Source organism: Bos indicus x Bos taurus, chromosome 1, assembly GCF_003369695.1.
Source record: "Bos indicus x Bos taurus breed Angus x Brahman F1 hybrid chromosome 1, Bos_hybrid_MaternalHap_v2.0, whole genome shotgun sequence".
NCBI classification, from domain to species: Eukaryota; Metazoa; Chordata; class Mammalia; order Artiodactyla; family Bovidae; genus Bos; species Bos indicus x Bos taurus.
The window spans coordinates 26,365,260-26,392,122 of NC_040076.1; the positions used below are offsets into that span (position 1 = coordinate 26,365,260).

The window sequence follows — 26,863 nt, forward strand, 5'->3', positions numbered from 1 at the left end:
GTAGAATATGTGTAAGAATCCCACATGTATTATTTCCCACAAGAATCCCACTTGGATCCCACAAGAATCCCACACTTGTATTGTCTTCCCAAGGTGAGTCTCCTGGTCTCCAGAAATTTGCTAAGGTTTTCAAATTTTCCTTTACCATTTATCTCATTGTCATTAAAAGGAAACCATATTAATACTCCCATTTATCCTTTTATTTCTCAACTTCAGTTAGCAACAACATCCTCCCACCCACCACCAGGCTCCTCTTTGCTACTCCTAGAGGCTATACTACTTGGGGGAGTCAGCAGAAAGAATCCTGTGGGAGCTAACTTTCGGCCAGCTGCCCATCCCCCCGCCCCCACCACCATGAGGGTCCTCATCACCAGCTTATATATGCTGATCCTCTCTGCTTTCCCTGCCTTATCCAAAGTGTACTTTTCTGTCAATTATATCAGTAAAGGTGGTACCTGAAGATAAGAATTTGTATTCAGAAGGTATAAAGACTCTGTAACAAGTCAAACTAATTGTACCTGAGAACTTTCATAACTTCTTTCACTCCCTCACTTACTCACACGAACAAACATAGTGAACATCATCTACATGCAGGAAACATTAAAGGGCTCTGAAGAGGCAAGATTCAAAGAGAAACCTATTCCTCAGGCTCTCAAAGCTCTTACACAGGGAGCTACACAGACTCCAGAGTGGAACCTATAGGAAGAATAAAAACTAGTGTCTGGGATAAATGACAGCTCTGTACATTTCTGGAAGTGGATGAATCATAGCAACTTGTCACCTTCCCATTTCTACTCCTGCACATTAAGTTACTAGGACAATGCATGAAATAATCATTGTGTCTATATGACTATGTGTGCAAATGTGTGTGTACACATGGACATGGTGCCCACAAATGGCAGGTCTTCAGGCAGCTCTGATACATAGAATAGAACCCTGACTCATTCCAGGCTGATTGGTTGGGAAACAAAGATCAGGGTAAGAAGAACATGTTGTAATTTGTACTCAGAAGCTCTATTCTGATCACCATGCTCTAAAGGAGTGGTGGATTCTCAGGTTCCATTTAGAGAATTCTGATCATTTGAAGCTTATGAAATTCAAGCTCTCTAAAATAAGAATTTCAAGGAAAGCCTGAAAGTAATACGTTCTAGTAGTCTTTTTAAATGAAGGCTTCCCTGGCAGCTCAGCTGGTAAAGAATCCACCTGCAATGCAGGAGACCCTGGTTCAATTCCTGGGTCGGGAAGATCCCCTGGAGAAGGAATAGGCTAACCACTCTAGTATTCTTGCCTGGAGAATCCCCATGGACAGAGGAGCCTGGTGGGCTACAGTCCATGGACTGTAGAATGGACTGGGTCAGACACGACTGAGAGACACAGTTCTGTAAATAGGAGCTTCCTTGACATTCAACATTCTAGAGCAGTAAAGAAATATTGAGTCAGTCTGATCTGATTTCATCTTTCACAGGGGTAGTTATAGGAACTCAGGAAATAACAAAACTCCCAGGATCTTTGTAGAGATTTCAGATATCAGTTACCCAAATCAGGAGGAGCCCAGTTGAATTCTTAAGGGAAATACAAACCACAACATTTCTCTCTCTTCCACCTTACCAGGAAGCCAGAAACCAGATGAAGCCTGAATTCTGATGAGAAGCAGCCTGATACTTACCAAGGCCAGGCTGCACAACCTCTCAGAGTACCACAGCTACATGAGCAACTTTTATACAAAATTGCCAAATAATCTGTGCTGTTTCTAGTATATAAACTGATGAACTACACTGAATATTTTAATAATTTAATATCTGAATATTTGGATTCAGTCTAAGTTTGGATATATAACAGAAGTCCCATTTAAGAAAGTAACCTAAAATAACCCCAATAAAGGAGAATAGACACATATCTGTTGGAACATCTACCATATTTTGAAACGCCCTGTCTCTGTAGTAAACATTGCTCAGTATAGGCCATGCTGCTCTTGTAGTAATGTCTCTAATCCCCCACTCCTAGAAATTAAAAGCTTCAGTTTTCCCCACTAAACAACTTATGATAGTTACCTACAGAAAACCCTATTTTTTTAAGTGCTCAATACTTATTGATTCTAAGTGCCATATGTGATATCAACAAGTCACATGTAATAAATCACACAGAGTTGGGTATAGATTTTATATGCAATAGTAGTTCAAGGAAAAAATAAATAATTTAGGATTAGAATAATGAAAGAGAAAGAAAAGAAAGGGAGGAAGGGGAAAGAAAGAAAAGAGAAAGAAAGGAAAAGAGGATACAAGGTAGAATTTTTAAATATGTGTAACTTTATTCTTGTTCATGAAAGAGCATAAAATTACCAGAATGTTTTCTTTTAAATGTGCGTAGGGCACATTTTAATGGCATTATTTTTGTTTGTTTACTTCTTTGCTATTTAGAATGGGTAATTATAAGCCCATAACCAGGAACCATAGGGATAAGAGATTCCCTGGGTTACCTGTCTTCACTTATTTAGAGATTTAGTGGAGGGGAGGGGGGGAATAGTTGAAGTGCTAGTTTCTCAGTTGTATCTGACTCTTTGCAACCCTATAGACTCTGACCATGGGATTTTCCAGGCAAGAATACTGGAGTGGGTAGTCATTCCCTCTCCAGAGGATCTTCCCAACCCAGGGATGCAACCCAGATCTCCTGCAGGCAGATTCTTTACCACCTGAGCCACCAGGGGAGGCTCCAAACCAGGAAACATAGGCAGAAGAGATTTTATGGTTTACCTGTCTTCACTTAGTGAAAGACTTAAGGCACTGTCAGGGTTTTCAATCTAGGAAAATGTGGAATAGAACTCCTTAGGCTTCACCTAATCATGTGCTCCAGTGTCACTAAGGGTCTCTAAGTCTCATTTAAAAACATAAACTCTGATATACTGGAGTTCACTATGGAGTTACTGTGACTGTGCTTGCCTTTCTGCATCTTAGCATCTTGGAGACATTGTAGATAATCTACAACTAGATGATCTATTGGACTTTCCTGGTGTCTCAGTGATAAAGAATCTGTTCTGCTAATGCAGGAGATGTAGGAGATATGAGTTTGATCCCTGGGTCAGCAAGATCCCCTAGAGTAGGAAATGGACACCCACTCCAGTATTCTTGCCTGGAAAATCCCATGGACAGAGAAGCCTGGTGGGCTACAATCCATGAGGTCACAAAAGAGTCAAACATGACTTAGCAACTAAACAACAAGATGCTGTATTGCTAAGTCCTTCTGATGGAACCTGGGACCCTAACTATTAGCAAAATGGGTCTCATTAGGGTTTAATCCTTTAATATTAACAGACAGTAAGTTTTTTTCAGATAAAGGAGAGGACACTGGGAAGTAGCATTGACTGAGAGCAACATTTGGGGCACTTTACAAATGTTATCTGATCTAATGCTCACCATGATCACGTGAAGTAGTATTATCATCCTAATTTAGAAACAGGGATGAAAGAATAAATCATTAACTTGAAGTTCTAAGGCCCAGAAGCCATGGACCTTATATTTGAACCCATTTTGTTTTGAACCAAAATGCATGGGGGAGGGGAAAAGGCACTTTGGTTCAAACCAAGCTGGTTCAAATACAAGCTTCTGCTCAAAACTCTCCAGTGGTTTACCATCTCACCTAAAGTGACAGCCTACTCTTTTCAGACCTACAAGGCTTCACAAGAGCTGCTCTCCCAATGTCCTGACAGCATCTCCTTCCCCATGTACTTGCCCCTGCTCACTTTGCTTCACCACAACAGTGTCTAAACTATTCCTAGAATGTTATCAGGCAACCACCAGCATGAGAGATTTTGCACTTGCTCTGGCTGGAACACTTGGCTCCACACATCAGCAAACCTACGATCTTTCCTCTCTCAGGTTTTCATAAAATCACACCTTCTCAGAGAGGCTTTTTCTGACCACCAATTATAAAAGTATATTTTTATGTGATACCTTTTCATGCTTTGTTTTTCTGTTTTGTTTTGTTTCCTCCAGAGCACTTATCCCCATCTAAGACACTACATATGTCCTTATTTATTTTTATTGACTGACTCACTCCTCTTAGAATGTTCTATGAGGTCAGAGATTTTTATTCCCAGCATCCCAAACACTCTCTGGTAACTTGTCAGCACTCAGATGTTTGTTGAACGACTACATGAATGAATGAGTCTTGTTTCATTGTTTCTTAATATAATTTTTGGAAAAATGCTTCCTTAACAAACCTATTTCTGTAGTTCTAAAGTATATTTTCTCAGATATATATGGTTCAATCATTTATCCACTTCAACTAACAGAGAACTAACATGAAGGTGAGAGACTGAGTTGATGTTTCTCAGTGGACTTCAGCGACTTGAAAGTCAAGGTTCTGACAAGTCGGCACATGCTGATTTGGGTCAGGTTATTTGAAAACAAAGAGATTGGAATCTGAGTTTAAAGTATATAACATTCAAACTGGAAGTGACCTTCACGATTAAATTTTCATAAATGAGAAACCTAAAGTTCAAAGGAACTGACTTCCCCCAAATTACACCTTTAGTTAGTGCTTTACTCAAAACTAGAACCCAGCCCTCTAAATCACTGGAGATTTCTTTCCACCAGAATAGGTTAATCAAAAATTCTTGGTCAAGATTCTCTAGATTTAGAATACTGTCTATCACTAGATGTGGTATAATACAATTCATATTATATTACTCCTATATTATATAGAGAGTTTTACATATCTTCAGGAATATAAGAACCATAACTTTTTAAAATCCCCATTTCCTAATAGAATAAAACTAACAACAGCCAACATTTACCTAATATGATGTGCTAGAGGTACTGTTCTAAGAATTTTATGTATTCTAATTCATTTAAATTCTCAAAAGTGTGTTAGTAGATCAATTACTACCTATTTTATACATGAGAAGATGTTGAACATTTAACTAACATGAGACTAAACACAGATTTGAACTTTGGCTCCCTGGATCTTATCCCCATGCTAGATTGTGAAATACTAATAAAAATTGCTGTTTAATATTTTTTCTATGGATTTGGTTCCAGCTTGAGGAAGCCATTGATGTGTAAATTTTGTTTTGTTCAATTAAAGATCTACTTTCATTCTGGAATAAAAAACTGAGTGACATGCACATCTATATTACTTCTGCTTCTATATGGAATTTAGGTGTTTAAATTTTATTTTATCTCTAAATCAATAACCTCAGATATGCAGATAACACCACCCTTATGGCAGAAAGTGAAGAGGAACTCAAAAGCCTCTTGATGAAAGTGAAAGTGGAGAGTGAAAAAGTTGGCTTAAAGCTCAACATTCAGAAAACGAAGATCATGGCATCCAGTCCCATCACTTCATAGGAAATAGATGGGGAAACAGTGGAAACAGTGTCAGACTTTATTTTTCTGGGCTCCAAAATCACTATAGATGGTGACTGCAGCCATGAAATTAAAAGACACTTGCTCCTTGGAAGGAAAGTTATGACCAACCTTGATAGCATATTCAAAAGCAGAGACATCACTTTGCCAACAAAGGTCCAGCTAGTCAAGGCTATGGTTTTTCCAGTGGTCATGTATGGATGTGAGAGTTGGACTGTGAAGAAGGCTGAGTGCCAAAGAATTGATGCTTTTGAACTGTGGTGTTGGAGAAGACTCTTGAGAGTCCCTTGGACTGTAAGGAGATCCAACGAGTCCATTCTGAAGGAGATCAGCCCTGGGATTTCTTTGGAAGGAATGATGTTAAAGCTGAAACTCCAGTACTTTGGCCACCTCATGCGAAGAGTTGACTCATTGGAAGACTCTGATGCTGGGAGGGATTGGGGGCAAGAGGAGAAGGGGACAACAGAGGATGAGATGGCTGGATGGCATCACTGACTCGATGGACATGAGTCTCAGTGAACTCCGGGAGTTGGTGCCGGACAGGGAGGCCTGGCGTGCTGCGATTCATGGGGTCGCAGAGTCAGACACGACTGAGCGACTGATCTGATCTGAAAGTGTTCAAAGGGTTTTTATGTTTCTCTTTAAGGAGAAGGCATGGAAAAATACACACTACAAGTTTGTTAACTTGTTCAGAATATATTGAAAGACATAAAGATGGATATGTATTAATATCTTACCACAAAAGTTGCTGTCTTTTGGTTTTTGACTTCCAAATATATCTGGAACCAAGTGTATACTATTCGAATCATGAATTAAAATTCTCTTAAATTGGCATCATAGTTAACAGCTGTGCAGCTGAATGTTGCACTCTATAGGCTTACAATTTGAACACAAACTATTTTGTAAGTAATTTACATTATGTTTAATTCTGCAGATGTGTTGTACAAAACTGTTCAATGTTTTTGGTTTTTCCCTGCTTCTTAAAAAACCCATTCAAGAAATATTTAGAGGATTGAGGTACATATGTTAGGATTTATGTCTCATTTTGTACATTCATTATGTTTAGTCCCACCTGCTGCTTTGTTTACCCTGAATAATATTTTACCTAGATTCTAACAGTTATTTTAATCAGTGCATTAAAAGTGCATTATGTTGACTTGAAATACATTTTAAAATTCTATTATAGTTCCCTATTTACAGGTAACTTTCTGAGATAGTAAATAAAAAGTAGGCCTAAATGTTTAATACTATAATAACTTGTGAAAAAAAGTATCCAAGTTAATCATAAATAATAATGCTATTAAACTGTAGTATTATAGGGGCTTCCCTAATAGCTCAGTTGGTAAAGAATCTGCCTGCAATGCAGGAGACCAGGGTTCGATTTCTGGGTGGAGAAGATCTGCTGGAGAAGGGACAGACTGCCTACTCCAGTATTCTTGGGCTTCCCCTGTGGCTCAGCTGGTAAAAAATCCGCCAGCAAAACGGGAGACCTTGGATCAATCCTTGGGTTGGGAAGATCCCCTGGAAAAGGGAAAGGCTACCCCACTCCAGTATTCTGGCCTGGAGAATTCCCGTCTTTATAGTCCGTGGGGTCACAAAGAGTCAGACACTACTTTCACTTTCACTTTCATACCATACTGAAAGTTTTATGTTATTTGTTTTACAGCCTATATAGTATGTTTCTTTTATGGAAAAATGACTTCTCATTGAAAAGTTCAATTCAGGACTTAGTATTTAATACGACTGGCCTGTGAGAACTAGGATTCTAAATATGAGGTGCTCATTCTTACAAATAAATACTAAAGCCATATCCTACAATTGTCTCTGAGAAACAAACTGCTGTTGAAAATTAACATGAAATGTAAACCTACTGTCTTAACAACAAGGATAATTATACATTTTCCTAAGAGTTTAATCACCTCCTTTCTAACATCCTGGCCACATTCCAAAAGAAATCATCCAATTCCATTATTCTAACTGAAAGTCTTTGTTGATTTGATCTAATCTCACCTTCTCGATTTCCTATCACGATATACTTGCAGCTTTAAAGCTGCTTTATTATACCTAGAAGGTAGAATTTCACTGGCACAGTACGTATCTGTTGCATTTATGTATCATATGAGTATCTTTGAAATAAAACAGATGTTTGCTGAAGCCAGTAAAACAACCTTACAAAAACATCATATAAAAATTATTCTATTCATTCAAGGATTTCTAAATTTTATTTTTTTCTTACGATGATTTAACTACAAAGTTTAAAAAAATTGTTTTACTAATTTAGAACGTCAGTATTATCCACAAATATTATTTAAGAGCATACTGAAAGTAATATAGCTTACATCCCTATATTCAGATGCTAATTGGTTCTAATGAGATTTTATTTATTTTTCTTCAAAATATCAGAGGAATATATTTTTAGAACATTTGGAAAATACAAGAAATAAAATTTGCAATAACTCTCAAATACAATGACATATGCAATCAACATTTTATTATAGCCCTTTTTTTTTTTCATTTGTTTGCTCTTCATGTATGGACTTTTTTTTTTTTTTTTTTTTCATGTATGGACTTTTATTCTTACAATATGGAACAGTACTCTAAAACTGCTATGTTACCTACATTTTCACTCAATTTATTATGTCATAAAATTTCTTCTGTCATTAAATATTCTTCAACACCCTCATTAAAAGAGTGAAGTAAAAGTCCATCATATAATTTTATTAAAATATATATAACTAATCATTGATGGTTAGATAATTAAATTATTTTCAATTGCCATTAAGGTGCATGGAATCTACTTTAAAAAATCATATTAGGATGTTGTCTCACTAGTTAAATTGTTAATTAGTTTCATTTTAATCATTGATATTTTATTGAGGCAGCACATGCCCCATGTTTTAAGTGACTCAATTGTTTTTGGAGTTACCATGCAGATTGCAAATGGTCTTAGAATCAACATGCCTTAGGAGTTAAGCATCATAGACAACAATGAATAACTATTATTAAACAATTCCTAACACCTGAAATTTTAACTTTTTCCCAATAGGATAATTTTGTTTGTTCAAGGGGTGCTTTTCCTTTCATTAGAACTGATTTAAAAATGAAAAGTTTGTATTTCACAAGTATGTTTCAATTTCACAGGTCTTTTATTTCACAGCAAAAAGTAAATGTTTTTCTTTTAGCAAGGACAATAAATCAAGACATAAGGCTTTTCTAAGCAATTATCTTTTGGAAAAATATAAATTTAAGCCCAATTCACTATTTTACTCATTTGTCTTTCCTAATGGCAGTGCACGTTATTTAACATTTGGTTATAATAATTATATTGACAGTGACCATAATGTAATCATACTTAAGTGTCTAAATAGGAATCAACCTAGAGGTGTAATGTGCATCCTACTTTATCCAAATCATATTATTTCAGTCAACATCACCTATTTCTTGATTTTCCTCTAAATTCCACATGTGACTAATTGTACAATAGGAGCCTGAAAATTTAATTATCCTAGCTTTCCTGCCAAAAATATGAACTATAAAGTTAAAATAATTAAAGAAAAGACATTATGTCTCATACTGGATGCCTCACTGACTGAAGATGTAATGTCATCATTTCTTGAGGGCAGTAATCTTACCACTTAAAAATCAGATCTTTATCTGGCAAATCCATCTGTTTTAAATAACTGTCTTTTTTTTTTTTTTTGGTCAGTTCTGTTTAACTCAGACAGAAATATGCAGAATACTTGGCAAAGCTTAATAAATCAGATTATTCATTATACTAGATTTTTTTTTGATCTTTTCTCTTTAATATTTCACAACATTAAGAAGAATACTTGAAAAAGTGATAGTGAATATAGAGGTGTTTCTTTAGACATGTTTATACATTCTAGAACATCATTAAATGTGTTTTCCAGGTGGAAATTACGTGATTAAGGGAGCAAAACACAGTCTGAAGAGCTTGCCTTTTAGCCCAGATTTCCCCTGGGTACTTCATACTCATCCTTTAAGTCTCTGATGAAAGTCTCTTCCCTGAAAAGCCTTCCCAAACTTGTATTTCCCATCTTCCCCAATAGTTCAGAGGTGTCTCTGTAAAATGCTTAAAGAAACTTCGACTGTTTCTCCATAGCACCAACCAAACATAATTGCTGTGAAATATATATATATATTTATATATATATATCGTTTACGCTTGCTGTATACTTATAAACTCCCTAGTGGTAGTAATGACTTCTGACTTATTCACCAATGATATTTATAGCTCATATCAAAGTATGTGCATGGAACACAACTCTGTGCTTCACTTCCATACAGTATTCTTCAGTTCAGTTCAGTTCAGTTACTCAGTCGTGTCCGACTCTTTGTGATCCCATGAATCACAGCACGCCAGGCCTCCCTGTCCATTACCAACTCCCGGAGTTCACTCAAACTCACATCCATCGAGTCGATGATGCCATCCAGCCATCTCATCCTCTGTTGTCCCCTTCTCCTCCTGCCCCCAATCCCTCCCAGCATCAGAGTCTTTTCCAATGAGTCAACTCTTCACATGAGGTGGCCAAAGTATTGGAGTTTCAGCTTCAGCATCATTCCTTCCAAAGAACACCCAGGACTGATCTCCTTCAGAATGGACTGGTGGGATCTCCTTGCAGTCCAAGGGACTCTCAAGAGTCTTCTCCAACACCGCAGTTCAAAAGCATCAATTCTTCGGTGCTCAGCTTTCTTCACAGTCCAACTCTCACATCCATACATGACCACTGGAAAAACCATAGCCTTGACTAGCCGGACCTTTGTTGGCAAAGTAATGTCTCTGCTTTTGAATATGCTATCTGGGTTGGTCATAACTTTCCTTCCAAAGAGTAAGCATCTTTTAATTTCATGGCTGCAGTCACCATCTTAAGTTTTAGGAAATACTCAGCTAGACTAAGAGGAATACAAAGAAAGTCTAAATGCAGATATCTGGCCTTCATGCTTTTCTCGCTTAATCTCTCCAATTCTGAAAGGAAAATAGGCTATTCCTAGGAGAGTTTCTCTGTTTCAGAGTTCTCACTTGGGGCCATTTTTGTCCTCTTTCCCTGACTCAGAGGATACTCGGTAATGTCCAGGGCCTTCTGCGGTTGTCATAACTGTGCGGAGGAGGAGAAAAGCATTGCTGTCATCTAGTGTCTAAATGCAAAGATTGCTGCTAAACATCTCAGTGTTACACAGGACAGTTCCCCACCCAAATCCAAGAATAATCTGGCCCAAAATATTAATGGTATCAAGACTGAGAAACACTTTTCCAGTCGAATTCCTTTAGAGGGAATTTTTTTTTTTCTTGAAAGGATGAAATAAGTTAGTGGAAATGTATCTTATTAATGAGGTACAGTTAGGTTTTTAAGTTACTAGGCAAGCTCTGCTGTAAACCTTACTGTATAGGAAAATATTATAAAATTTTATGTAAACATAGCCCAAAGCATTACTAAATGTTTATATATCTTTAAAAAGAAAATTTAATTACATTCTTCTGATGAATTGAAATTTAGATCTTACATAAAGAGGCATTTTTTTTTCAACAATATGTTACTTATTCTACATAAACTTGGAATTAATAGAATAAGAAAGATGATTGGAAGTAAAGGTAAAGTGTAAAGCTTTGAATTGGTGTGGACTTAATGAAATATGACTTATACTATACAAAATAGGGTTTCCCTCATACTCAGTTGGTAAAGAATCCACCTGCAATGCAGGAGACCTGGTTCAATTCCTGGGTCGGGAAGATCCGCTGGAGAAGGGATAGGCTACCTACTCCAGTATTCTTGGGCTTCCCTTGTGGCTCAGTTGGTAAAGAATCTGCCTGCAATGCGGGAGACCTGGGTTGGATCCCTGGGTTGGGAAGATCCCCTGGAGAAGAGAAAGGCTACCCACTCCAGTATTTTGGCCTGGAGAATTTCATATAGTCCATGAGTTGGACACGACTGTGTGACTTTCACTAATGAAACATGAGTTATAGAGAAGTGATTAGAAAACTTCCATGGTGATAGCTCCTAGGTGCTACAAGGCTTGCAATAGGCATTTGTGGGCTTATTGTGCAGACATGAGCACATGGGAAAAGTTATGTTAATATGTTCCAGAGTGTGTATACTTTTATTTATGTCTTTAGGAAAAAATAGATATATAATATATTTATACTATTCATCTTCCAGTCAACTACAAGATAAAGGAATGTCTGAGGCAAAGTCAAATTTAAGAGCATTTAGTGTTTATTCTCTGGTGGCTCAGCAGTGAAGAATCCATCTACAATGGGGGAGATGTAAGAGATGTGGGTTTGATCCCTGGGTTGGGAAGATTCCCTGGAGGAGGAAGTGGCTACCCACTCCAGTATTCTTGCCTGGGAAATCCCAGGGACAGAGGAGCCTGGTGGGCTACCGCCCATGAGGTCTCAAGAGTCTGACATAACTTAGAGACTAAACTACCACCACCACAGTGTTTATTTAAACTTTGCTGTTTGGAGCAGGAATAGTGATAGAGTTTGGTGCATACTTAGAATAATGACTAATACGGCACTGGATTTGTTTCTAAAATGCATGGAGATTTCTGCCACTGACGGACAGGGTGACCATGGTCATGTCTCCTCATATGTCTAAGACCTTTTTCCTTTTGTATTAAGTAAAGCGAATAATTGTTCTTACCTTACAGGAGGGTTGCAAGTATTGAAACATAATATGCAAAAAGTGCTTAGCACAGTGCTTGGAATAGAGAAAGGAAATATTTAATATCAACTGAAAATTATTGTTGTGATTTCCTTGTGGAAAAAAAGAGCACTATCCTGGGAGCCTCAAGATTAAGTTTACAGTTAGTAGGAGAAAACTGAAAACTTTAAAACAAATAAAGCAAAGCATATAAGGGCTGTGGTTTGAAAGATTGCTTGTAAAGCCATAAGTACAGTTTAAAAGACATCTACATATAATAAAGTTCTAGCATAACTAATTTCAAATTAATGTTGTACTTAGAAAACCATATTCTTAACTAATAGCACATCAGTGGTGACCTATTTTTGAACAGTCTTAGTGAGTATACACTATCAATAAAATTAAAGTTGCCATGGTATATCTGACATGTGATGGTCCAATGGTTCTCAGATATTATTACTGTAATATTCTTAAAGTATATCTGCTCGTCAATGCTACGAGAATACATAAATATGACTTCACAATCAACCAAGGAAACTTAGACTTTAAAAGATGTATACCTTTCCATTTTATTTCTCTGACAAAATGGTAAAATCTATTTAGAGTAATATTTCATAATGAGTTCAGAAACATACAGCCAGGCTTATAAAGGGTATGCAGTCAAGAGAATGAATATAAGGTATTCAATGTCTATATTTAGGTGTCATGAAGAGAGCTTTTTAATGCTTATCTATTTGTGGGTAGGTGAGACTTACGGATGGGAAACAATAGCTTCTAGAATCAAAGAATCAGTCAGTTAAGCCTGGGAGGTCTGGAGAGATTTTTCATGACATTATAATAGTGATATGTATCGAATAAATTAACTTTCTTGTACATAGCAAGGAGTGGCAAAAACCTTCAGAATTGATTTAACCTTGAGAGAAAATATCACTTGTTTTTAAATTAGATTTTTGTCAAGTGTCCTTATATTGCATATATATAATCTTCACATACTCTTTAGGTAAATGTCATTAGTCCCTCATAAAATTATTTTGAAACAATAACTAATGTAAGAATATAATAAACTGGGTTTAAAACATGAAGCTTAGGATAAGTACTGGGTAACTATTTATTTCAAAAACATAAATGAGATGAGAGGGATTCTTTTAACTCAAAGAGAATTCTTTTGCTATTTTGCCCCTATGATATGGGTAACATGATTTTTCGATAGAAACCTCATTACAAATATTGGGAATTTGTAGTTTTTGAAGTTCCCCTGAAAGACTGGATAACATCTTCTACTAAGATATTTCTTATTTCATGTATGTTCCCTTGGATTAATTTTAGATTGTTAATTTACCATAGGTAAATTATCCAAAACATAATTTAAAATTCAAGACACATACACTCACACCCACATCCACATTTTGGTGAAATGCAAGTTCACAGTAAGTCTCTTTATATTTTACTTTGTGTCTTTGTTCAAGAGGGAAAAAAATCTCTCTATGAAATGTTTTAATTGGCTGAGGGTGTTTAGTATACAACGCTCTGTTGCCCTCTGCTGGCTAGAAATTGATAAATAAAGACTTTCCATCTGCTCTTTATCTTTGCGGGGGTCTTAGAAGACTATGAAAAGTGCACAGTGCAAAATAATAAAACAATATATAAGGGTGATAGGAAATAAAACAATGCATTTATAAAACATCCTTATGTTTCCTAGATTTCCTGAAGTTTGCTGGGTTTTAATTATTTTTCATATTAGCTGAATAATTTGATTATTTTATATAACCCTAAACACTCATTAATTTAAAAAAAACTGTACTTCATGATTTTAAAGTGATAATTGCAAGACTCATTATTTGGGTAGGAATTTTGGGTATTTACCTACAGGATACGTGTAATTTTCTCATTGTTGGCACACTTGTGGAATATTTTTATAGTGAAACTATGATATATTAGTGCTTGTATTTTTTATAAATAAAAATTTTTTAGCTAGTCTAAACACTATTTTCAACATAATTTTAGTAAAAGTGTGTAAGATAACGAGATTAATCTGAATTCTTCTTTACTAATTAAACAAGGGACTCATCTTGGACATTTCATTCTCTTTTGAAGGATTATTTATATGCTGTTCACATCTCACTAAAGAAAAACTAACATTGGTGTATAGTGACACATAAATTCTTTAATAAAAATAACAGTGACAAGGCCCGAAGGAACATAAAATGCATAGACTTATGAATTTACCTGGTTTCATTTTAGCACTGCATGCTTCTTTAATGCTTGATTACATTTAGTTAAAAAACATGTCTAGAGCATAACCTACCATCCATGGCAGAAGATGTAGATTTTATTAGTAAGGGGGCCTTGCTGATATTTCTAAAATATACTTAAGTAAAAAGTTTAAAACAAAGTTGTCACTGAATCTCTTTTGCTTTTTTCAAAAATTTGGCTGGTATTTTTGAATCTGGGATTTATTTTATTTTTTCAATAGTTTCTCTCAGCTACAATATAAGTATAAATAATCTGGTTTTCATTTCTATGAGTGTATTTCTTTGGAACATTTATAAAACTTGGGTCATGGTTCTTTGAAATAGGCTTTATTCCATGAGCTCTGCCTTCCTATTTTATCCACAGAACCAGTGTCTATTATGAATCAAGAGGATAATTTTCCCCATGGCTTCCCTGCCAAAACAACTGTCAATCCTTTTAAAATTTTCTGGAGCAAATGGTGTTTTATAACTTAACCACCTCTGTTCCAGAATATGTGCACATCTCAAAACTTCCCCAAACAAAACAAAACAAAACAAAACATTTTCAGCACAGTCTGTAAGTCACCAGAAGTCTTTGGTTCTCCACAAACTGAGAGAAAAAATGTTTCATCCTTGAAAATATAACAGTAAGATGGAAAACAAGTTTCATACTTTCCAAATTATGAGTTTTTTTTTTTTTAAAGAAGGTACTCTACATTTTTTCACATTTGAGTCACATTAAAACACTAGAAATATATATGGGTTTGGCCAGGCAACTCAGACAGTAAAGAACCTGCCTGCGGTGCAGGAGACTAGGGTTCGACCCCTGGGTTGGGAGGATCCCCTGGAGGAGGAAACAGCAACCCACTCCAGCGTTCTTGCCTGGAGAATCCTATGGAGAGCTGTGTGTCCAACACTTTGCGACCCAACGGGCTGTATGTAGCCCACCAGGCTCCCCTGTTCATGGGATTCTCTAGGTAAAAATACTGGAGTGGGTTACCATTTCCTTCTCCAGGGGAGCTTTCTGACTCAGGGACCAAAACAGATCTCCTGCATCTCCTGCGTTGGCAAGTGGAATCTTTACCACTGAGCCACCTGGGAAATATATGTATATGTATGAGTATTTCCATACATATACATTCTACACATTCAATTTCCATCTTAAAATTCAAGAACATAGGAAAATGAGATTCAGAGAGATAGACGACTCATCCAAATTCACACAGAATAGCCTGTAGATCAAAAACCAGGTAGGTCTGCCTGATGCCATGCCCATGTTCTTTTATGACACCTCACAGACTTTAAAGGGGGAAACAAAGCTGGGGATCTATTTATATTAGGGTCTTATAATGATCATGCCTTTTGGTCTAATGATTCCAGCTCTGGGAAGCTAAAGAAACATTGCATATATAGTTAAAGATGTCCATGACAGCATTCATTAAAATAACTTGGAACTAAGAAAAACAAAAAACAAAAAACAAAAAACAAAAAACAAGGGAAGGGCTACATTTTTAATAGAAAATAATGGATAAGAAAGTAAACTATGTATACAGTCACTGAAAATAATAGTTTTGAGTTACTTCAAAAGTTACGAGTTGTTTAGGATAAAACAGACAAACAAAAGTTTGCATATTATGTAGTTTTATTGGAAAAAAAAGGTTTTTAGGTACTGACAGAAGTATCATATTGTTGGGTGAAGAAAGTTAGTTATGAAACAATAATTTTATGTGTATTCTATGACAATGCATTTTGAAAAAAAAATATGTTCTAGCATACATGGAAAAAATCTGTAACATATCAAACTTTAAAAGTAAATAACTTTCAAAGTATACATCATACTATATAAACTTTATAACATGTATTACTTTTAGGATTATAAAAATAATCAAGATGTAATATTTGCAGTATGATTATAGCTATGTTGAAATATACCAAATAGCAATAGTTGCTATTTTAGGGTAGTGAAGTAAAGTGAAGTGAAGTCACTCAGTCATGTCTGACTCTTTGAGACCCCATGGACTGTAGCCTACCAGACTCCTCTGTCCATGGGATTTTCCAGGCAATAGTACTGGAGTGGATTGCCATTTCCTTCTCCAGGGGATCTTCCTGATCCAGGGATCGAACCCGGGTCTCCTACATTGTAGACAGATGCTTTACCATCTGAGCCACCAGGGAAGTCCTTATTTTAGGGTAAGGAGTATATATTTATTGCTCTTTTAAAAAGTTTAAAATGTTTTCAATATGATTATATTTTTATTAAAATAAGCATTATAAAAATAATCAGTTTCCAGCTTTTAAGTCATGCTTTTTCTTCCTGTTTCTCTATCTTGTGGGTTTTGTGAGAAATACTGTTTTATTTTGCTGTTCTTAGCGAGTTCTCATGACGAATAATGACTTCATGTAGGTGCATTACTCTTATAGAACTTGGTTAATTTCTGTGGAACATTATTAATAAAACAGAAAAACATTACTGTAGTATTACATTAGTTCAAAATTCATCAATTCTCAAAAATAGCAACTTGAAATTTAGCTTTTGCTAAACAACTTGAATAGTACAAACAAAACTGCCACAACCACTGATGCATTTGACTAAGGGATCTCATAGTTTTCAAGCTCTCAAATAACTCAAGTTCTTCAAAGATGCCTATTTACTTATAAATTAATATGTACTTTTTTTCAAAAATATTTCATGTTTTTAAAGAACATTCTCTTTAAAATGGATGAGGCAGTATTTTCTTTTCCTAGTAATATCAGAATAATATTTATAAATTGGGACTATTAATAATATTGACTTGGGTTACCAAGTCGATCTAAATTAATGGAAATTTCATATGAGAACTAGAAAATGGTATTATCAAAGTTGATTTCTTCATGTTACTGAGATAACTTCTAAATGTTTAGGAAAAATAAAAAATGTTAGTCTTTTTCCTTTCTTTCTCTTTTTTATTATAAGCACATAGATACATAAGCTTTAGTAGAAGCAATACATTTGGATTTTATTTGGGTGCTGCCCTCAATAAAAAATGGTGCATGTGAATTTATTCTATCTTTCTCTTCTACTTGATGCCTACTCTTTTTGGTTCTATGGCAGAAAAAGCTAAACATAAACTTGCTTTAATTTCAACATCAAGTCAGTCAGATTTGAATGTGTATTGCCTTTCATGTATAAATATCTTTTAAATCTCATACCCAAAGAAATACTTTGCTTTTGAAAGGACTCTCTATGCATTTGAATAAAGCAAGTATATTTTCTTTAGTTCTCAACTTCTTCAGTAGATGGTCTTGTACAAATTAAGGAAAAAACCCTTAAAAACTTAAAAACATTTATGACTAAAATAATCAGATAATGATGTCAGTATGTTATTGAAGAATACAAGTATAATAGAATTATCAGTTTCCTTTATTCTCCCATTCTGAAAAAGAATGACATTGACTGGGAATTCTATAATGGCCCAAAGGAAAGAAGCCCTCTGGTGTGCTTCAAATTTGGTATTTTAAGTTGAAGTCAGCTGTTAAGAATTACTGAATTATCCAGGGCAGAATCTCAGCTATGGCTCACATTACAGTATGTTGGATATGAAAAGTTGAACACAAGAGGGGTGAAAACTTTTTAGTGATTAAAAAGGCCTGTGGGATTGAATTTTTAAATTCCAGAGCATCACATCAAGAGGAAAGTTGCAGATTCTCAGGTTTGTGCAGCAAATTGTGTCTGTAAATCGATGAAGTGTTTCTGAAGGAACATATCAAGATGGCTCTAAAGAGTATCTAAAGTTTCTTTCAATTCTCATGGGAATGAAAATTAAATCTGATGGGTGAAACCAAATACATAATGAAGCTAAGAAATTGAATGTATCTAGATTTCAGTCAGGCCAGAAAGTAGGATGACTTATTTTACTTATTTTCTCTTTTAATATCTCTTGTAACAACATTTACTAATGCTTACAGAATTAATTTTAATTGATCTTTATTGTGTCTCAAATACTTTAGGCATTCTGTAGGAAACAGTGTTTCTCTGTATGAATATTGCATCATTGCTTCAGCTCTATTACTCAGATTTCAATAATTTCTCTGCCATTTTGTAATGATTCTTCTCTGAACCATTTTTCCTCAAAAATGCAGCTGCCATCTAATTAAACATGATAATTAAACGGGATAACTGAGGATATATAGGTATTGTTGATTTAAACATGTAACCCCAGCATCAATATTATAAAAGAATCCCATTGTTTACTCAAATAAAATAGTCTTCTTTTGTTTCAGAAGGAATAAATTTTGATAAAATTTGTCACAGAAATTGTGTATACTGCAAAGGGATTTTATATTTACCAAGCAAATTGTTTAAAATCTATGCTGCTAGATACAGGTTATTTTTAATGCATGTAAATGTGTAAACACATGTGTATATATGCATTTAACTCCAGGAAAAATAAATGTCTAGAGTAAAACATATCTTAATTTTTTGGTAAAGGATATCATAAGTTTGTGAAGTTACTGAAAATCAACCACAATTACATATTTTCACATTTTATGTTAGAATTTAACTTTGAGGAATTTGTGAATGAGAACTAAACATTTTAACAAATGTGTCCTTTGAGATATTTAACTGTCTCTTCATTGTTTTCATTCTTATCAAATAAAGATAGATAATTATTTTAAATAGAGTTCTTTGGAAAAAGAAGATTAGTTATAATTTCAATCATCTCCCCATTGTCCCTTCGTTATGATCCAGGAAAGATTTTTCTTCTTTTTAAAAGCTATATCAGCTGAGATTTAAGCTCCACTGAACTAAGAAAGTACTGTATAATAATGTTCAACAATTTTATAGCAATTTGTAATACAATTTTCAATGGTAAGAAAATTATGCCATAGACTCTAAGTCAAAGCATGCAGCACCTAAAACTAAGATTAGTAGAAACTCATCTCTTGCATACGGTGATTTACGCAACATAATTGAAACAAGAACCCATTTGACATATGCTCCAGGAAGACTCACATATACTAAATTACTCAGGCAACCTTTAAACATACATGTGATGGTCTCTTATACCGTATACCCTTGTGATGGTGGTGCCCTACCCACAGCTATTGCACAGTTGTGAGCTTTTCTTCTCAATCAGTTCAGTTCAGTTCAGTTGCTCAGTCACATCTGACTCTTTGTGACCTCATGGACTGCAGCATGCCAGGCCTCCCTGTCCATCATCAACTCCCAGAGTTTACCCAAACTCATGTCCACTGTGTCGGTGATGACATCAAATCATCTCATCCTCTGTCGTCCCCTTCTCCTCCTGCCCTCAATCTTTCCCAGCACTAGGGTCTTTACAAATGAGTCAGTTCTTCACATCAGGTGGCCAAAGTATTGGAGTTTCAGCTTCAGCATCAGTCCTTCCAATGAGTATTCAGGACTGATTTCTTTTAGGATGGACTGGTTGGATCTCCTTGCAGTCCAGGGGACTCTCAAGAGTCTTCTCCAACACCACAATTCAAAAGTATCAATTCTTCAGCTCAGCTTTGTTTATAGTCCAACTCTCACATCCATACATGACTACTGGAAAAACCATAGCCTTGACTAGATGGACCTTTGTTGGCAAAGTAATGTCTCTGCTTTTTCATATGCTGTCTAAGTCTTTTCAATAACTTGCTCTAAATTTGAATCTTGCAGAAAGTTAACCCTTTGATCCTTATACTCTCATCTTTATGTACCACAATCAGCACAAATAAGGAAGAGGAGCTGTAGACATCAAGAAGACACACCCTTGCTTCATAGAAATAAATTTCTTAGATGACTTTTCAATGTATTTCTCTAGTGGAAGCAAAGGTGAGGTGAACTTTTTACTTGTGTAGTTGCTGATCTTATACTTTCTTTCCTTGATCTCATTTCACTACTAGAAACTGAATACCTAGGTGGATTTTAAGATTCGGTAAAATGTTATCTATAAAATATTAAACTAGAAGCAAAGCTCACTTTTATAAAAAGCCTCTACAAAGCTACAGTAATCAAAGCAGCGTGGTCCTGAACCAAAAACAGACACGTAGAGCAATGGAACAGCATAGAGAGAGGAGAGCATAGCGAGCCTGGAAATAAACCCACACACTATGGGCAATTAATCTGTGATAAGGGAGGCAAGGGTATACAATGGAAAAAGACAATCTCTTCAATAAGTGTTGCTGGAAAAATTGGATGGCTACATGTAGAAGAAATTAAATTAAAAGATTTTCTCACTCCATATAGAACTCTACTCAACGTTATGTGGCAGTTTGGATGGGAAGGGGGCTTGGGGGAGAACGGATGCATGTATATGTATGGCTGAGTACTTTTGCTGTTCACTTAAAACTATCATAACATTGTTAACTGGCTATATCCCAATATAAAATACAATTTTTTTTTAAAAAGAGAAGATTTTCTCACAGTATATATAAAAATAAAAATGGATTAAAGACCTAAATGTAAGACTTGAAACCATAACCTATGAGAGAACACAGGCAGGACACTCCACATAAATTGTAGCAATGTTTTTTTGAATTAATCTCCTAAGACAAAGAAACAAAAGCAAAAATAAACAAAAATTAAACAAAACTTTTTCACACCAAAGGAAATCAACAAATGAAAAGACAATCAATGAAATGGGAGAAAATATTTGCAAGTGATGTGACTGATAAGTTAATATCCAAAATATATAAACAACTCATAAAATTCAATATAAAAAATAACCCTATTAAAAATGGGCAGAAGACCTGAATAGACTTTTTTTTTCCAAAGAGGAAATGCAGATGGCCAACAGGGACATGAAAAGATGCTCAACTTTGCTAATCATCAAAGAAATGTGAATCAAGACCACAATGAAATATCACCTCACACCTGTCAGAATGGCTATTGTCAAAAAGTCCTTCAATAACCAATGCTGAGGGTGTTGAGAAAAGGAAACTCTTGTATACTGTTGGTGGGAATGTAAATTGGTAAAATCACTATGGAAGATACTATGCAGGTTTCTTAAAAATCTAAAAATAGAACTACCAGATGATCCAGCATTTCTACTCCTAGGTATATATCTGAAGAAAACAAAAACACTAGTTTGAAAAGATACATGCATCCCCACGTTCCTAAGAGCATTACTTATTACAGCCAAGATATAGAACCAATCTAAGTGTCCATCAACACATATATGGATAAAGAAGATATAGACACTCATCTACAAACATAATATATACAATGAGATATTACTTAACCATCAAATGGAATGAAATTCTACCACTTGCAACAATGTGGATGGACCCAAGGGTATTATGCTTAGTGAAATATGTCAGGCAGAGAAAGACAAATACTTTATGTTATCACTTATATGTGGAATCTGAAAAATAAAACACATGAATGAATGGATATTGAGTGATAATCAGTGAGAAGAAGGAAATGTGGAGGACAAGAATGTGGAATTAAGAGGTACAAAGTGCTATTCATAAAATAAATAAGCAACAAGGATATGTTGTACAGCACAGAGACAGTCATTATTTTGTAATATGTTTAAGCAGAGACTAATCTATAAAAAACATTAAATCACTATGTTGTACAACTAAAACTAACACTGTAAATCAATGGTATTTTAATAAAAAAATAAAAGCCTCTCCCTGAAAAAGAGGATCATCATGCCTGGTATTAAAAATGAAATTCTAGTGACCTATCTGATGTCAGATGTGATCATGGGTCAAATTCTACATTTCCTACTCTCAGATCCAGACTGTAGCACTCCCCGTGGCCAGGTATAATAAAAAGGCTCACAAGCATTCGGCAGACCAAGCACCAAAATGGCGGCACTCTCTAAGCCCTGAATATAGACAGTGGCCTCCACACAGAGGTTGCTGACTTCCCATCAGCAGAAGAAAAGCACCCCTTTGTTAGCAGATATGTCCATTGAATGTAGAAAGACAGCCACACAAGCAGCAAGTTTGCTGTGGGGAAAGTTCCTATAGTGGGGAAGAAAGATGATTGAAGACTCTGTGGTTTAGACAATGGCCCAGAACTGATATACAAAAAGAGTTTTGATCCAATGTTCTGTGTATTTTGGTAAAAATTACAAAAACAATTTTAAAGAATTGGCTTTAATACCTATTTAAAAAGACAGAGACAGTTGTTCTACTTAGAGTAACAATGGAGGTATTTTCTTCTTTCTTTTTATTTCTCTTTTTAGAACCCAAGTCTCTTGTTTTCTGGTGAGTGTATCTTCCCCTAAAAAAAACCCCATTTATTTTTCCTGTGAAATTCACCCCTGAAGCTGACATGTTACATAATTTTAGAATTTAATTGTCAACCAGTATCATCTGTGCGTCAAGAGAGTAGGGACTATTGTACTAAATTCTAGGGAGGAGAAGCTGGGAAGTAGAAAGCAGCAATGGTTTTGGATAAAGATGGAAATCGGTTTAAAATTCTAGCCATCTACTTAAATATTATGTGACTACAAGCAGCTTTTTTAACTCTCAGTTTCCTCATCTGTAGAATGAGAATAATAATAGCATCCCTTCAGAATTGTTGTGAGGATGAAATGAGATACTTGATACCTAGAAAACATCAGGTATATAGTAGATGATTAATAATTAACCATCATTATTATTACATGGTTGATTTTATGACCTATGGAGAGTTTAAGTAGACTGATATGAATAACCACTGGAGTCAACCACAGAAATATAAAAATTTCTTTCTGACCTAGGCTTTCAAAGAGTGTCTGGTCTTTCTGAGTACTCCAGGAAGTCCTAATGGCGGCAACCAAAATACAGGAAGGGACCAGGGTTCTCCTCGAGCTTTCTCTATAATCTTCAGCAGGTATTGTTTCATGTTGTTTCTAATAATGGAGAATGTACCTCCCGCCAGTGGTTTGCAGACCGGATGACTCAATAGGTCAAAATGCACTTTGTAACCTTTAATATTAAAAAAGTTAAACCATCACAGACTTTTCAGTTATTCATACTATTTCATAAACTTCATATCACAACATTCTAAATCAACATTGATGTGTCTGTTATTGACACCATTTCAATAAATGCAAGGCAAAATTTAAGAGCTAATAACAAAAATTAAAACAACATTAAAGAATAACTTACTAGAAAAGATGAAATTGCATGTTGTGAAATAGTTAGTACTAAAAGTCTAATAATTTATTTATTTCCAAACCAAGCACAACTCTCATTTTATTTTTGTGTTTCCAATAGGACACATCAATCTTTTACCATTACTCATATCACATAGCTTTGCCACTGACTCTTTTCTCTCGACATAATATACATTTAATCTTTTTTAGCAATTGTTATTCTTGTTGCTCTACAGCCCCTGATATGGACATGGGACACCATAAATTATACTTTAGTTTTCATTTTGCCATTTCAGTGCTTAACTCCTAGCTCCTGATCACATGAGTCAGAGTCAGAGTCATGTCTTTCTCAACATAAAGCATCCGATTATGTGATACTTCCCTTTAAACTTTGATCTCCCTCTAAACAGCTTACAAGAAACATTCCAGACACTTTATCCCAAAAGGCTCTTCTGAGTCCAGCTCATTCCTTAACCCTTTCCATCTTTTGCTTCCTCATGTGCCTTGGCAGAAATATCAGGCCCCAGAGTCTTCTCAGACACCACCCCCGCCTCATACTGAGGACATATCTTTTATCATAGATTTCCCCTCGATTTTCTATTGGGCAGTGAACACCAGCTTAGATGCCACTTCTCCCATCACCATCCTCACCCCTCTGGGAAGAATGGATCTGTTTGGGGAAGTGAGGATTTTGTGGTCCTAGATCCATTTATGCATTCATCTACCTAGCACTTTCCTATTTCTTTATCTCTGTCTTTGGTGGTTACTTGTGTGTCAGTTTCTCTCATTTACAAAGCGAAGTCTTGAATCATCCACACATTGTCTTATTCATCTTTGTGTCCCCACAACTTGGAGATTTCTGTTTTACCTCCTCAATTGACTCTTTGAGGCATTTATATTTGTGAGCCATTGGTTTATATCTTAAAGTTGAAATCAAAACTCCTATAAGTAATTATTAACCCTAGTTAATAGAAACATTATTGTTTTTCATACATCCCATAGGATGGTAATGGATATAGTTTTGACTGATTTTTCTCTTCTCCTATTTCTGAAACCGCAACAATCAACGAATGAAAGATAAAAGTAAAAGCTGGAATTAAGGTAGAATAAAAACAGGCAGAAACAACCATTTACATGAGAATGCCAATCAGGATGCTTTGTTTTCTGACAACTTTTATGCCCTTCTTCTACCAGATGCCCGTGTTAAAATACAGCTTGGCTAAATGCTGCGAGGACAGATCTGCTTTTTCCAAAAGGAAGGGTTCATATGGTTATCCCACACAGGCAGCCTTTAACATTTTCCTATCTGTGAACAGGAGGTTACAGTGCTGTCAGTCACTCTGTGGTCTCTGAGCAGATGTCACACTTGCCCGCACCTTCTAACAGGGATTAGGAATGTGAAGCAACATCATGCCCAAGTTCTGGCCACATATTCATGGCCACTGTGGTGGTGGAAGTGAAGAAAGTCCTGGTGTTGCTTTCAGTTCTTTATTCATATCTGTGACAGAAGGAGTAAAGCGCCCTGGCAAGATGGGGCTGTAGCACAGACATTTCCCTTTTCTTTGGCTCTGTATTGTCACATTCTAGGCAGGCGATATTCACAGCACTGAGATCTTAGAGACACTTTGGAGTCATCACTATATTATTTCTCAGAATCATGAAGAAAGAATGATAGCTACCACTTATTAAGTACTTTTATTATCCAAGAACCAGACACACACAGACACAGAGGTCCCAGCTATGTAAGTAAACACACACGCACGTGTGCACACACACACACACACACACACACACACACACACACACACTCATCCATTTATTCAACAATATTTTGAGCAGCTAAAATACACCAGGGTAATAGTCTATACACACCTATCAATTTGATGTTTATAACATTCCAGTATATCTTTATCTTTTTAAAATTGAAAATTGAGCTAGGAAACTGAGATGCAAAAAGATAAATACTTTCCAAACAGTTAACTAGGAGCAGAGTATGCTTTTAAACTCATATATGTCATGAAAATTCTCACTCTTTATACTTTATGGTGTCACAAAAAGAAAACAATAATTTAATCCTGAAATTTCTAAAAGAGCAAGTCAAATATATTAGTAAGGCAAGGGCACTGATGTTATGAAATTAACAATGGATTACGTCAGATTTCTAAATAATCCCACAGAGAGTTCCATGCACATATTTCGTTTTATTGTTGTTTCTTAATCAAAACTTCTATATGTGAAAAATGATAAATTTGTTATTGAATCTTTAGACAAATATGCATTAAGATAATAACTTATCTCTACTATGTGATTTAAATGATAGATGCTTCCCCAAATGAACAAATCAGTCCATATTTTAGATATGCTAGGAGAGTGCTACTGAAAAAAATTTTATAATAAAATCTGAATTCACAATAATTGCTTCCTGAAGTTCATTTTACCATTTTAATGTTAGATTTTTATCCCTATTGCTTTTTTCCCTCATCTTTTTGATGCCAAAATTCAGACAATAAAGTTGTATTTTATCACACCTTTAATTTTTGCTTCATAATATAAAAACTGCCAAATGTAATTCTTATAGTCTTTCTTTTTGTTTCTGTCTTTTCATGAGACCATCACACAAAAAGACCTAAAATATTATACTAATGCAATCAGATCAGATCAGTCGCTCAGTCGTGTCCGACTCTTTGCGATGCAATACCTTCCATAAATATATAGCACAATTGTCTAATGCTTCAGAAGACTATCAATAAGATTTGCTAGATACAACACAAATGCTCCAAGAGACTTATAATTGGAGACTTGTGCATATTCCTCTTAATGGAGTACAAAAATAAATTCCATAAAATAAAAGAGGGATGTTAATAAATCAATTATATTAACACAAAATTCCATTTCCCCAATAGTTTGATGCTTTATGCTTTTTGAATTTGCTTTTCTCAGGCACAGCAGTCATCTTAGCAACTATTTTCAATTAAAAAATTCTCTTTGGAAAATGATCCATCTGTTTATTGAAACAATCCTTGGCAAAGCCAAGGAGGTCACTTTAGGTCAAAACCCATATCTAAGTTGGTTTAAGCTTAGGGTAACCTTAACAGTGTGTTAAATTGGACTACTAGATATATAAAATGACATCACATACAGTTTTTTAAAAACTCCTAGGTTCTACATTCCTTGTGGAGAACTGGCTTTAAGGTTAAGGTCTGGGGAGAAAAAAACCTATTGGAATGCAAAAGTGCATTTAACACTTGTTTATATTTCCACAACATTATTCCAGATTTAAGCTGTCAAACTAAGTTGATAACAAATGTTAAGTATAGAAATGTATACAGCAACCAGTCTACTGCCAAATCAGGCAAACAAAGAAGTCTTGTCAGAGGCTTACAAATTCCAAAGTTAAATGCAAGGTAATATTTTCAGGGCAAGGTTTGCTTTTTATCGCTTAATGGAATGATTTCTTTAAATGGTTGCACTTGGACAGCAGAGCAGCAGGGATACATTTTGCAGTGGGATCCTGCACAGGGATTTGTCCT

General features: G+C 35.4%; 1 protein-coding gene across 6 annotated transcripts in view; it reads right to left on the bottom strand.

The window, feature by feature from the left end:
- ROBO1 (roundabout guidance receptor 1) overlaps positions 1-26,863 on the bottom strand; it is a 1,292,504-nt gene that overhangs the window by 468,337 nt on the left and 797,304 nt on the right. The window lies entirely within an intron of this gene.